Source organism: Balaenoptera physalus (genome assembly GCF_965194825.1).
Source record: "Balaenoptera physalus genome assembly, chromosome: 8".
NCBI lineage: Eukaryota > Metazoa > Chordata > Mammalia > Artiodactyla > Balaenopteridae > Balaenoptera > Balaenoptera physalus.
This window is the reverse complement of record NC_138887.1, coordinates 82363599-82375912: the sequence shown is the minus strand read 5'-3', so window position 1 is coordinate 82375912 and position 12314 is coordinate 82363599.

Genomic DNA, 12314 nt, shown 5'->3' with positions numbered 1-12314 from the left:
GATCCAACACCAAGCAACTTTGTAGGAATCGCCAAGCAACCTGGTAGGAATCTTTCCTGCCCATGCATTGGCTTATAGGCATACAGACCTAAGTCCTGGCTTGGACCCTGCAGTGGCCTGCAAACCAGCTCCAGGCCCTCTCGGCTGCAGTGTGGAAACCCCTGGAAAGTACTATCTATCTTAGACAGACAATCACCCACAGACAAGAGCACCTTTGTGAAAGTCTGGGTTTCCAGTGGAGAATTTTCAGCACATTTTTGGAGCAATAAATGAGTTTAGATGCTTTGAAGAGGAACAGTTTGATTTTACCCTCATTATCCTTCCCTCAAGGTGGCACAGTTCAGGGCCAAGAGAGACCTTCTCAGCCCGTGATTTCTCCTGGAGGTGAAAATGCAAGTGACTGAGTACCCAGCTTCTCCAACTATGTGGGAAGCCTCCAGAGAGGCCCATTTCTCTCTTGTGTCCTCCAGACTACTGAATCTTGAGCTGCATGATGAGGGGGTGGGAAGGTGCTAGGAGAACAGCAGATAGGACTCTTGGAGGGCATTAAAGAGTCACAGAGCCTACTAACTCACAGTTCCATCAAGAAGCCCATCAAGAAGCTAGCCCACCTGGCACTGGGGACACCTTACCTGTGGATCTCCGTGACCAGCCCATGGGAACCAGCAGCGCTCCATGTGCCTCACCCACACACACCCCCCACCCTGTGGCTTCCTGTTGCACTCCTGATAGCAGCAAGAGCAAGCTTTGGCAGACGGCTAGTGAACATGCAAAAAAAAAGCCAAACTGAATCTGTAGGCCCAAGGGAGACCACAAACGTGAGCTTTAGCCCCACACTTAGGAAAGCACAAGGGAGATTGTCAGCACCTAACCTTCTGCATTGCAGACTCAAGAGAATACATACAAGCTTAAGGATTCTGCCATAAGGGGGCAAGAAGTGTGGAGCAGGCTTACCCATAGCTGATCTGAGGAAGCCTCAGAATCTCTAGCAGGGATGACTGAAGTTACTTCTCTCCTGAAGCAGTAAAGACTAGAGGAAGCAACTGCTATTTCAGATACAAAGACAACAAAGCAAAACTTAAGAAAACATGACACTACCGAAGGATTATGATAAAGAATGAAAAATAGGTGGAGGGATAAGGAAGATGGTGGAAGAGTAAGACGCGGAGATCACCTTCCTTCCCACAGATACAGTAGAAATACATCTACACGGGGAACTGCTCCTACAGAACACCCACTGAACACTGGCAGAAGATGTCAGACCTCCCAAAAGGCAAGAAAATCCCCACGTACCTGGGTAGGGCAAAAGAAAAAAGAAATAACAGAGACAAAAGAATAGGGACGGCACCTGCACCAGTGGGAGGGAGCTGTGAAGGAGGAAAGGTGTCCACACACTAGGAGCCCGTTCGTGGGCAGAGACTGCTGGTGGCGGAGGGGGGAAGCTTCGGAGCCACGGAGGAGAGCGCAGCCACAGGGGTGCGGAGGGCAAAGCGGAGAGATTCCCGCACAGAGGCTCGGTGCCGACCAGCACTCACCAGCCCGAGAGGCGTGTCTGCTCAGCCGCCAGGGCGGGCAGGGGCTGGGAGCCGAGGCTCGGGCTTCGGTGCTAGACGGGCGGGAGTCCAGGAAAAAGTCTGCAGCTGCCGAAGAGGCAAGAGACATTTTCTTGCCTCTTTGTTTCGCGGCACGCAAGGAGAGGAAACGAACACCAGAGATGGGCGTGAGCCGCGGTTATCAGCGCGGATCCCACAGCAACAGGGGCGCAGAGGGAAAAACGGAGAGATTCCCACACAGAGGCTCGGCGCCGAGCAGCACTCACCAGCCCGAGAGGCTTGTCTGCTCACCCGCCGGGGCAGGCGGGGGCTGGGAGCCGAGGCTCGGGCTTCAGTCGGATTGCAGGCAGAGGACTGGGGCTGGCGGCGTGAACACAGCCTGAAGGGGCTAGTGCACCACAGCTAGCCGGAAGGGAGTCCGGGAAAAGGCCTGGAGCTGCCGAAGAGGCAAGAGACTTTTTCTTGCCTCTGTTTCGTGGCATGCAAGGAGAGGGGATTCAGAGCGCCGCCTAAACGAACTCCAGAGACGGGCACGAGCCACGGCTATCAGCGCGGACCCCAGAGACAGGAGCGAGCCACGGTTATCAGCGCGGACTCCGGAGACGGGCAGGAAACGCTAAGGCGGCTGCTGCCGCCCCCAAGAAGCCTGTGTGCGAGCACAGGTCACTCTCCACACCACCCCTCCCAGGAGCCGGTGCAGCTCGCCACTGCCAGGCTCCCGTGATCCAGGGACAACTTCCCCGGGAGAACGCTCGGCACGCTTCAGGCGGGTGCAACGTCACGCCGGCCTCTGCAGGCTCGCCCCGCCTCCTCCGTACCGCTCCCTCCCCCTGGCCTGAGTGAGCCAGAGCCCCCGAAGCAGCTGCTTCTTTAACCCCGTTCTGTCTGGGCAGGGAACAGACACCCTCAGGAGACCTACATGCAGAGGCGGGTCCAAATCCAAAGCTGAACCCCAGGAGCTGTACGAACAAAGAAGAGAAAGGGAAATCTCTCCCAGCAGCCTCAGAAGCAGCGGATTAAAGCTCCACAAACAACTTGATGTGCCTGCATCTGTTGAATACCTGAATAGACAACAAATCATCCCAAATTCAAGAGGTGGACTTAGGGAGCAGGATATGTTAATTTTTCCCCTATTCCTTTTTTTGTGAGTGTATAGGTGTATGCTTCTGGGTGAGACTTTGTCTGTATAGCTTTGCTTTCACCATTAGTCCTAGGGTTAGGTCCGTCCTTTTTTTTTTTTTTTTTTTTTACTTAAAAAATTTTTAATAAGTCTTTTCATATTTTTTATTTTAAAAAATTAAAAACTTTTTTCTTAATAAATTTTTTTCTTAATAATTTTTTTCTTATTTTTTACTATAAAAAATTAATAAATCTATTTTTAAAAATTAAAAAAAATTTTTTTTCTCCGAATACATTTATTCTTAATAATTTTTTTCTTATTTTTTATTATAATAGCTTTATTTTATTTTATCCTCTTTCTTTCTATTTTTTTCTCCCTTTTATTCTGAGCCATGTGGATGAAAGGCTCTTGGTGCTCCAGCCAGGCATCAGGGCTGTGCCTCTGAGGTGGGAGAGCCAACTTCAGGACACTGGTCCACAAGAGACCTCCCAGCTCCACATAATACCAAACGGCGAAAATCTCTTAGAGATCTCCATCTCAACATCAAGACCCAGCTTCACTCAACGACCAGCAAGCTACAGTGCTGGACACCCTATGCCAAACAACTAGCAAGACAGGAACACAGCCCCATCCATTAGCAGAGAGGCTGCCTAAAATCATAATAAGGCCACAGACACCCCAAAACACACCACCAGACGTGGACGTGCCCACCAGAAAGACAAGATCCAACCTCATTCACCAGAACGCAGGCACTAGTCTCCTCCACCAGGAAGCCTACACAACCCACTGAACCAACCTTAGCCACTGGGGACAGATACCCAAAACAACGGGAACTACGAACCTGCAGCCTGTGAAAAGGAGACCCCCAAACACAGTAAGATAAGCAAAATGAGAAGACAAAAAACCACACAGCAGGTGAAGGAGCAGGGTCAAAACACACCAGACCTAACAAATGAAGAGGAAATAGGCAGTCTACCTGAAAAAGAATTCAGAATAATGATAGTAAAGATGATCCAAAATCTTGGAAATAGAATAGACAAAATGCAAGAAACATTTAACAAGGATGTAGAAGAACTAAAGAGGAACCAAGCAACGATGAAAAACACAATAAATGAAATTAAAAATACTCTAGACGGGATCAGCAGCAGAATAACTGAGGCAGAAGAACGGATAAGTGATCTGGAAGATAAAATAGTGGAAATAACTACTGCAGAGCAGAATAAAGAAAAAAGAATGAAAAGAACTGAGGACAGTCTCAGAGACCTCTGGGACAACATTAAACGCACCAACATTGGAATTATAGGGGTCCCAGACGAAGAAGAGAAAAAGAAAGGGACTGAGAAAATATTTGAAGAGATTATAGTTGAAAACTTCCCTAATATGGGAAAGGAAATAGTTAATCAAGTCCTGGAAGCACAGAGAGTCCCATACAGGATAAATCCAAGGAGAAACACGCCAAGACACATATTAATCAAACTATCAAAAATTAAATATAAAGAAAACATATTAAAAGCAGCAAGGGAAAAACAACAAATAACACACAAGGGAATCCCCATAAGGTTAACAGCTGATCTTTCAGCAGAAACTCTGCAAGCCAGAAGGGAGTGGCAGGATATACTTAAAGTCATGAAGGAGAAAAACCTACAACCAAGGTTACTCTACCCAGCAAGGATCTCATTCAGATGTGATGGAGAAATTAAAACCTTTACAGACAAGCAAAAGCTGAGAGAGTTCAGCACCACCAAACCAGCTTTACAACAAATGTTAAAGGAACTTCTCTAGGCAAGAAACACAAGAGAAGGGAAACACCTACAATAACAAACCCAACACATTTAAGAAAATGGGAATAGGAACATACATATCGATAATTACCTTAAATGTACATGGATTAAATGCTTCCACCAAAAGACACAGACTGGCTGAATGGATACAAAAACAAGACCCATATATATGCTGTCTACAAGAGACCCACTTCAGACCTAGAGACACATACAGACTGAACGTGAGGGGATGGAAAAAGATATTCCATGCAAATGGAAATCAAAAGAAAGCTGGAGTAGCAATTCTCATATCAGACAAAATAGACTTTAAAATAAAGACTATTACAAGAGACAAAGAAGGACACTATATAACGATCAAGGGATGGATCCAAGAGGAAAGTATAAAAATTGTAAATATTTATGCACCCAACATAGGAGCACCTCAATACATAAGGCAAATACAGCCATAAAAGGGGAAATCGACAACAACACAATCATAGTAGGGGACTTTAACACCCCACTTTCACCAATGGACAGATCATCCAAAAGGAAAATAAATAAGGAAACACAAGCTTTAAGTGATACATTAAACAAGATGGACTTAATTGATATTTATAGGACATTCCACCCAAAAACAACAGAATACACATTTTTCTCAAGTGCTCATGGAACATTCTCCAGGATAGATCATAACTTGGGTCACAAATCAAGCCTAGGTAAATTTAAGAAAATTGAAATCGTATCAAGTATCTTTTCCAACCACAACGCTATGAGACTAGATATCAATTACAGGAAAAGATCTGTAAAAAATACAAACACATGGAGGCTACACAATACACTACTTAATAACGAAGTGATCACTGAAGAAATCAAAGGGGAAATCAAAAAATACCTAGAAACAAATGACAATGGAGACACGACGACCCAAAACCTATGGGATGCAGCAAAAGCAGTGCTAAGAGGGAAGTTTATAGCAATACAAGCCTACATCAAGAAACAGGAAACATCTCGAATAAACAACCTAACCTTGCATCTAAAGCAATTAGAGAAAGAAGAACAAAAAAAACCCCAAAGCTAGCAGAAGGAAAGAAATCACAAAGATCAGATCAGAAATAAATGAAAAAGAAATGAAGGAAACAATAGCAAAAATCAATGAAACTAAAAGCTGGTTCCTCGAGAAGATAAACCATTAGCCAGACTCATCAAGAGAAAAAGGGAGAAGACTCAAATCAATAGAATTAGAAATGAAAAAGGAGAAGTAACCACTGACCCTGCAGAAATACAAAGGATCATGAGAGATTACTACAAGCAACTCTATGCCAATAAAATGGACAACCTGGAAGAAATGGACAGATTCTTAGAAATGCACAACCTACTGAGACTGAACCAGGAAGAAATAGAAAATATGAACAGACCAATCACGAGCACTGAAATTGAAACTGTGATTAAAAATCTTCCAACAAACAAAAGCCCAGGACCAGATGGCTTCACAGGCGAATTCTATCAAACATTTAAAGAAGAGCTAACACCTATCCTTCTCAAACTCTTCCAAAATATTGCAGAGGGAGGAACACTCCCCAACTCATTCTACGAGGCCACCATCACCCTGATACCAAAACCAGACAAAGATGTCACAAAGAAAGAAAACTACAGGCCAATATCACTGATGAACATAGATGCAAAAATCCTCAACAAAATACTAGCAAACAGAATCCAACAGCACATTAAAAGGATTATACACCATGATCAAGTGGGGTTTATTCCAGGAATGCAAGGATTCTTCAATATACGCAAATCAATCAATGTGATACACCATATTAACAAATTGAAGGAGAAAAACCATATGATCATCTCAATAGATGCAGAGAAAGCTTTCGACAAAATTCAACACCCGTTTATGATAAAAGCCCTGCAGAAAGGAGGCATAGAGGGAACTTTCCTCAACATAATAAAGGCCATATATGACAAACCCACAGCCAACATTGTCCTCAATGGTGAAAAACTGAAACCGTTTCCACTAAGATCAGGAACAAGACAAGGTTGCCCACTCTCACCACTATTATTCAACATAGTTTTGGAAGTGTTAGCCACAGCAATCAGAGAAGACAAAGAAATAAAAGGAATCCAAATCAGAAAAGAAGAAGTAAAGCTGTCACTGTTTGCAGATGACATGATACTATACATAGAGAATCCTAAAACTGCCACCAGAAAACTCCTAGAGCTAATCAATGAATTTGGTAAAGTAGCAGGCTACAAAATTAATGCACAGAAATCTCTTGCATTCCTATATACTAATGATGAAAATCTGAAAGTGAAATTAAGAAAGCACTCCAGTTTACCATTGCAACAAAAAGAATAAAATATCTAGGAATAAACCTACCTAAGGAGACAAAAGACCTGTATGCAGAAAATTATAGGACACTGATGAAAGAAATTAAAGATGATACAAATAGATGGAGAGATATACCATGTTCCTGGATTGGAAGAATCAACATTGTGAAAATGACTCTACTACCCAAAGCAATCTACAGATTCAATGCAATCCCTATCAAACTACCACTGGCATTTTTCACAGAACTAGAACAAAAAATTTCACAATTTGTATGGAAACACAAAAGACCCCGAATAGCCAAAGCAATCTTGAGAACGAAAAATGGAGCTGGAGGAATCAGGCTCCCTGACTTCAGACTATATTACAAAGCTACAGTAATGAAGACAGTTTGGTACTGGCACAAAAACAGAAATATAGATCAATGGAACAGGATAGAAAGCCCAGAGATAAACCCATGTACATATGGTCACCTTATCTTTGATAAAGGAGGCAAGCATATACAGTGGAGAAAAGACAGCCTCTTCAATAAGTGGTGCTGGGAAAATTGGACAGATACATGTAAAAGTATGAAATTAGAACACTCCCTGACACCATGCACAAAAATAAACTCAAAATGGATTAAAGACCTAAGTGTAAGGCCAGACCCTATCAAACTCTTAGAGGAAAACATAGGCAGAACACTCTATGACATACATCACAGCAAGATTCTTTTTGACCCAGCTCCCAGAGAAATGGAAATAACACAAATAAACAAATGGGACCTAATGAAACTTAAAAGCTTTTGCACAGCAAAGGAAACCATAAACAAGACCAAAAGACAACCCTCAGAATGGGAGAAAATATTTGCAAATGAAGCAACTGACAAAGGATTAATCTCCAAGATTTACAAGCAGCTCATGCAGCTCAATAACAAAAAAAGAACAACCCAATCCAAAAATGGGCAGAAGACCTAAATAGACATTTCTCCAAAGAAGATATACAGATTGCCAACAGACACATGAAAGAATTCTCAACATCATTAATCATTAGAGAAATGCAAATCAAAACTACAATGAGATATCATCTCACACCAGTCAGAATGGCCATCATCAAAAAATCTACAAACAATAAATGCTGGAGAGGGTGTGGAGAAAAGGGAACCCTCTTGCACTGTTGGTGGGAATGTAAATTGATACAGCCACTATGGAGAACAGTATGGAGGTTCCTTAAAAAACTACAAATAGAACTACCTTACGACCCAGCAATCCCACTACTGGGCATATAACCTGAGAAAACCATAGTTCAAAAAGAGTCATGTACCAAAATGTTCATTGCAGCTCTATTTACAATAGCCAGGACATGGAAGCAACCTAAATGTCCATCAACATATGAATGGATAAAGAAGATGTGGCACATATATACAATGGAATATTACTCAGCCATAAAAAGAAATGAAATGGAGGTATTTGTAATGAGGTGGATGGAGTTAGAGTCTGTCATACAGAGTGAAGTAAGTCAGAAAGAGAAAAACAAATACAGTATGCTAACACATATATACGGAATCTAAGGGGAAAAAAAAAAAAAAAAAAAAGAGGCCATGAAGAACCTAGTGGCAAGACGGGAATAAAGACACAGACCTACTAGAGAATGGACTTGAGGATATGGGGAGGGGGTGGGGTGAGATGTGACAGGGTAAGAGAGTGTCATGGACATATATACACCACCAAATGTAAAATAGATAACTAGTGGGAAGCAGCCGCATAGCACAGGGAGATCAGCTCGGTGCTTTGTGACCATCTAGAGGGATGGGATGGGGAGGGTGGGAGGGAGGGAGATGCAAGAGGGAAGAGAAATGGGAACATATTGTATATGTATAACTGATTCACTTTGTTATAAAGCAGAAGCTAACACACCATTGTAAGGCAATTATACTTCAATAAAGATGTTAAAAAAAAAAAAAAAAAAAAAAAAACTAAAAATAGAGCTACCATATGACCCAGCAATCCTACTCCTGGGCATATACCCGGAGAAAACTCTAATTTGAAAAGATACATATGCCCAATGTTCCTTGCAGCACTATTTACAATAGCCAAGACATGGAAGCAACCTAAATGTCCATCAACAGAGGAATGGATAAAGAAGATGTGGTACATATATACAATGGAATATTACTCAGCCATAAAAAGAGAATGAAATAATGCCATTTGCAGCAACATGGATGGACCTAGAGATTATCTTACTAAGTGAAACCATACTCATGTCAGACTTCTTGGGGAAATTTGCAGCTCAAGTTTCAAAGAAGCACAGAGGAAAGGCAATCATATCTTATGTTGTTTACTTCCAGAAGGAACCTCACTCTGACCAGGATTGCATCAAGCCTCCTCCTTGAATGTATACGAGCTGTCTGCATTTGTCGTTGGAAACTCACCCCCAGGCCCTTCCATTTATTGAAGGCTTCCCAAGCTGTTTCTGCAGGTAAGCAGAGGACGTCTCCAGGGCCCATTCATGTGGCCACTGAGAAATCTCTCTTTTCTTCTCCCCATGAAACCCCGGGTGGTGCTTTTCTTTTTTTTTTTCCAGCTCCATCTTATATTTTTATTTGTGAGAATTTGCAGAAATGAATGAATGCCAGAAATATGTAAGGATGTTTTGTTACTGTTTGAAGGTTTTTTACAAGATGGCAAAATTTTCATTTTTATGAAAAGTATTTCTAATTTGCTCCCTCAAGCAAAGTTTTTTTGTTTTATTTTACTGTACTTTTTTTTTTTTTGGACATCTTTGTTGGAGTGTGGTTGCTTTGCAGTGGTGTGTTGGTTTCTGCTTTGTAGCAAGGTGAATCAGCTACACAAATAAAAAATAAAAAAAAATCAATGAAACTAAAAGCTGGTTCTTCGAGAAGATAAACAAAATTGATAAACCATTAGCCAGACTCACCAAGAGAAAAAGGGAGAAGACTCAAATCAATAGAATTAGAAATGAAAAAGGAGAAGTAACCACTGACCCTGCAGAAATACAAAGGATCATGAGAGATTACTACAAGCAACTCTATGCCAATAAAATGGACAACCTGGAAGAAATGGACAGATTCTTAGAAATGCACAACCTACTGAGACTGAACCAGGAAGAAATAGAAAATATGAACAGACCAATCACGAGCACTGAAATTGAAACTGTGATTAAAAATCTTCCAACAAACAAAAGCCCAGGACCAGATGGCTTCACAGGCGAATTCTATCAAACATTTAAAGAAGAGCTAACACCTATCCTTCTCAAACTCTTCCAAAATATTGCAGAGGGAGGAACACTCCCCAACTCATTCTACGAGGCCACCATCACCCTGATACCAAAACCAGACAAAGATGTCACAAAGAAAGAAAACTACAGGCCAATATCACTGATGAACATAGATGCAAAAATCCTCAACAAAATACTAGCAAACAGAATCCAACAGCGCATTAAAAGGATTATACACCATGATCAAGTGGGGTTTATTCCAGGAATGCAAGGATTCTTCAATATACGCAAATCAATCAACGTGATACACCATATTAACAAACTGAAGGAGAAAAACCATATGATCATCTCAATAGATGCAGAGAAAGCTTTCGACAAAATTCAACACCCGTTTATGATAAAAGCCCTGCAGAAAGGAGGCATAGAGGGAACTTTCCTCAACATAATAAAGGCCATATATGACAAACCCACAGCCAACATTGTCCTCAATGGTGAAAAACTGAAACCGTTTCCACTAAGATCAGGAACAAGACAAGGTTGCCCACTCTCACCACTATTATTCAACATAGTTTTGGAAGTGTTAGCCACAGCAATCAGAGAAGACAAAGAAATAAAAGGAATCCAAATCAGAAAAGAAGAAGTAAAGCTGTCACTGTTTGCAGATGACATGATACTATACATAGAGAATCCTAAAACTGCCACCAGAAAACTCCTAGAGCTAATCAATGAATTTGGTAAAGTAGCAGGCTACAAAATTAATGCACAGAAATCTCTTGCATTCCTATATACTAATGATGAAAATCTGAAAGTGAAATTAAGAAAGCACTCCAGTTTACCATTGCAACAAAAAGAATAAAATATCTAGGAATAAACCTACCTAAGGAGACAAAAGACCTGTATGCAGAAAATTATAGGACACTGATGAAAGAAATTAAAGATGATACAAATAGATGGAGAGATATACCATGTTCCTGGATTGGAAGAATCAACATTGTGAAAATGACTCTACTACCCAAAGCAATCTACAGATTCAATGCAATCCCTATCAAACTACCACTGGCATTTTTCACAGAACTAGAACAAAAAATTTCACAATTTGTATGGAAACACAAAAGACCCCGAATAGCCAAAGCAATCTTGAGAACGAAAAATGGAGCTGGAGGAATCAGGCTCCCTGACTTCAGACTATATTACAAAGCTACAGTAATGAAGACAGTTTGGTACTGGCACAAAAACAGAAATATAGATCAATGGAACAGGATAGAAAGCCCAGAGATAAACCCATGCACATATGGTCACCTTATCTTTGATAAAGGAGGCAAGCATATACAGTGGAGAAAAGAGCCTCTTCAATAAGTGGTGCTGGGAAAATTGGACAGGTACATGTAAAAGTATGAAATTAGAACACTCCCTGACACCATACACAAAAATAAACTCAAAATGGATTAAAGACCTAAGTGTAAGGCCAGACACTATCAAACTCTTAGAGGAAAACATAGGCAGAACACTGTATGACATAAATTGCAGCAAGATCCTTTTTGACCCAGCTCCTAGAGAAATGGAAATAAAAACACAAATAAACAAATGGGACCTAATGAAACTTAAAAGCTTTTGCACAGCAAAGGAAACCATAAACAAGACTAAAAGACAACCATCAGAATGGGAGAAAATATTTGCAAATGAAGCAACTGACAAAGGATTAATCTCCAAGATTTACAAGCAGCTCATGCAGCTCAATAACAAAAAAACAAACAACCCAATCCAAAAATGGGCAGAAGACCTAAATAGACATTTCTCCAAAGAAGATATACAGATTGCCAACAGACACATGAAAGAATGCTCAACATCCTTAATCATTAGAGAAATGCAAATCAAAACTACAATGAGGTATCATCTCACACCAGTCAGAATGGCCATCATCAAAAAATCTACAAACAATAAATGCTGGAAAGGGTGTGGAGAAAAGGGTACCCTCTTGCACTGTTGGTGGGAATGTAAATTGATACAGCCACTATGGAGAACAGTATGAAGGTTCCTTAAAAAACTACAAATAGAACTACCATACGACCCAGCAATCCCACTACTGGGCATATACCCTGAGAAAACCATAATTCAAAAAGAGTCATGTACCAAAATGTTCATTGCAGCTCTATTTACAATAGCCAGGACTTGGAAGCAACCAAAGTGTCCATCATCGGATGAATGGATAAAGAAGATGTGGCACATATATACAATGGAATATTACTCAGCCATAAAAAGAAATGAAATGGAGGTATTTGTAATGAGGTGGATGGAGTTAGAGTCTGTCATACAGAGTGAAGTAAGTCAGAAAGAGA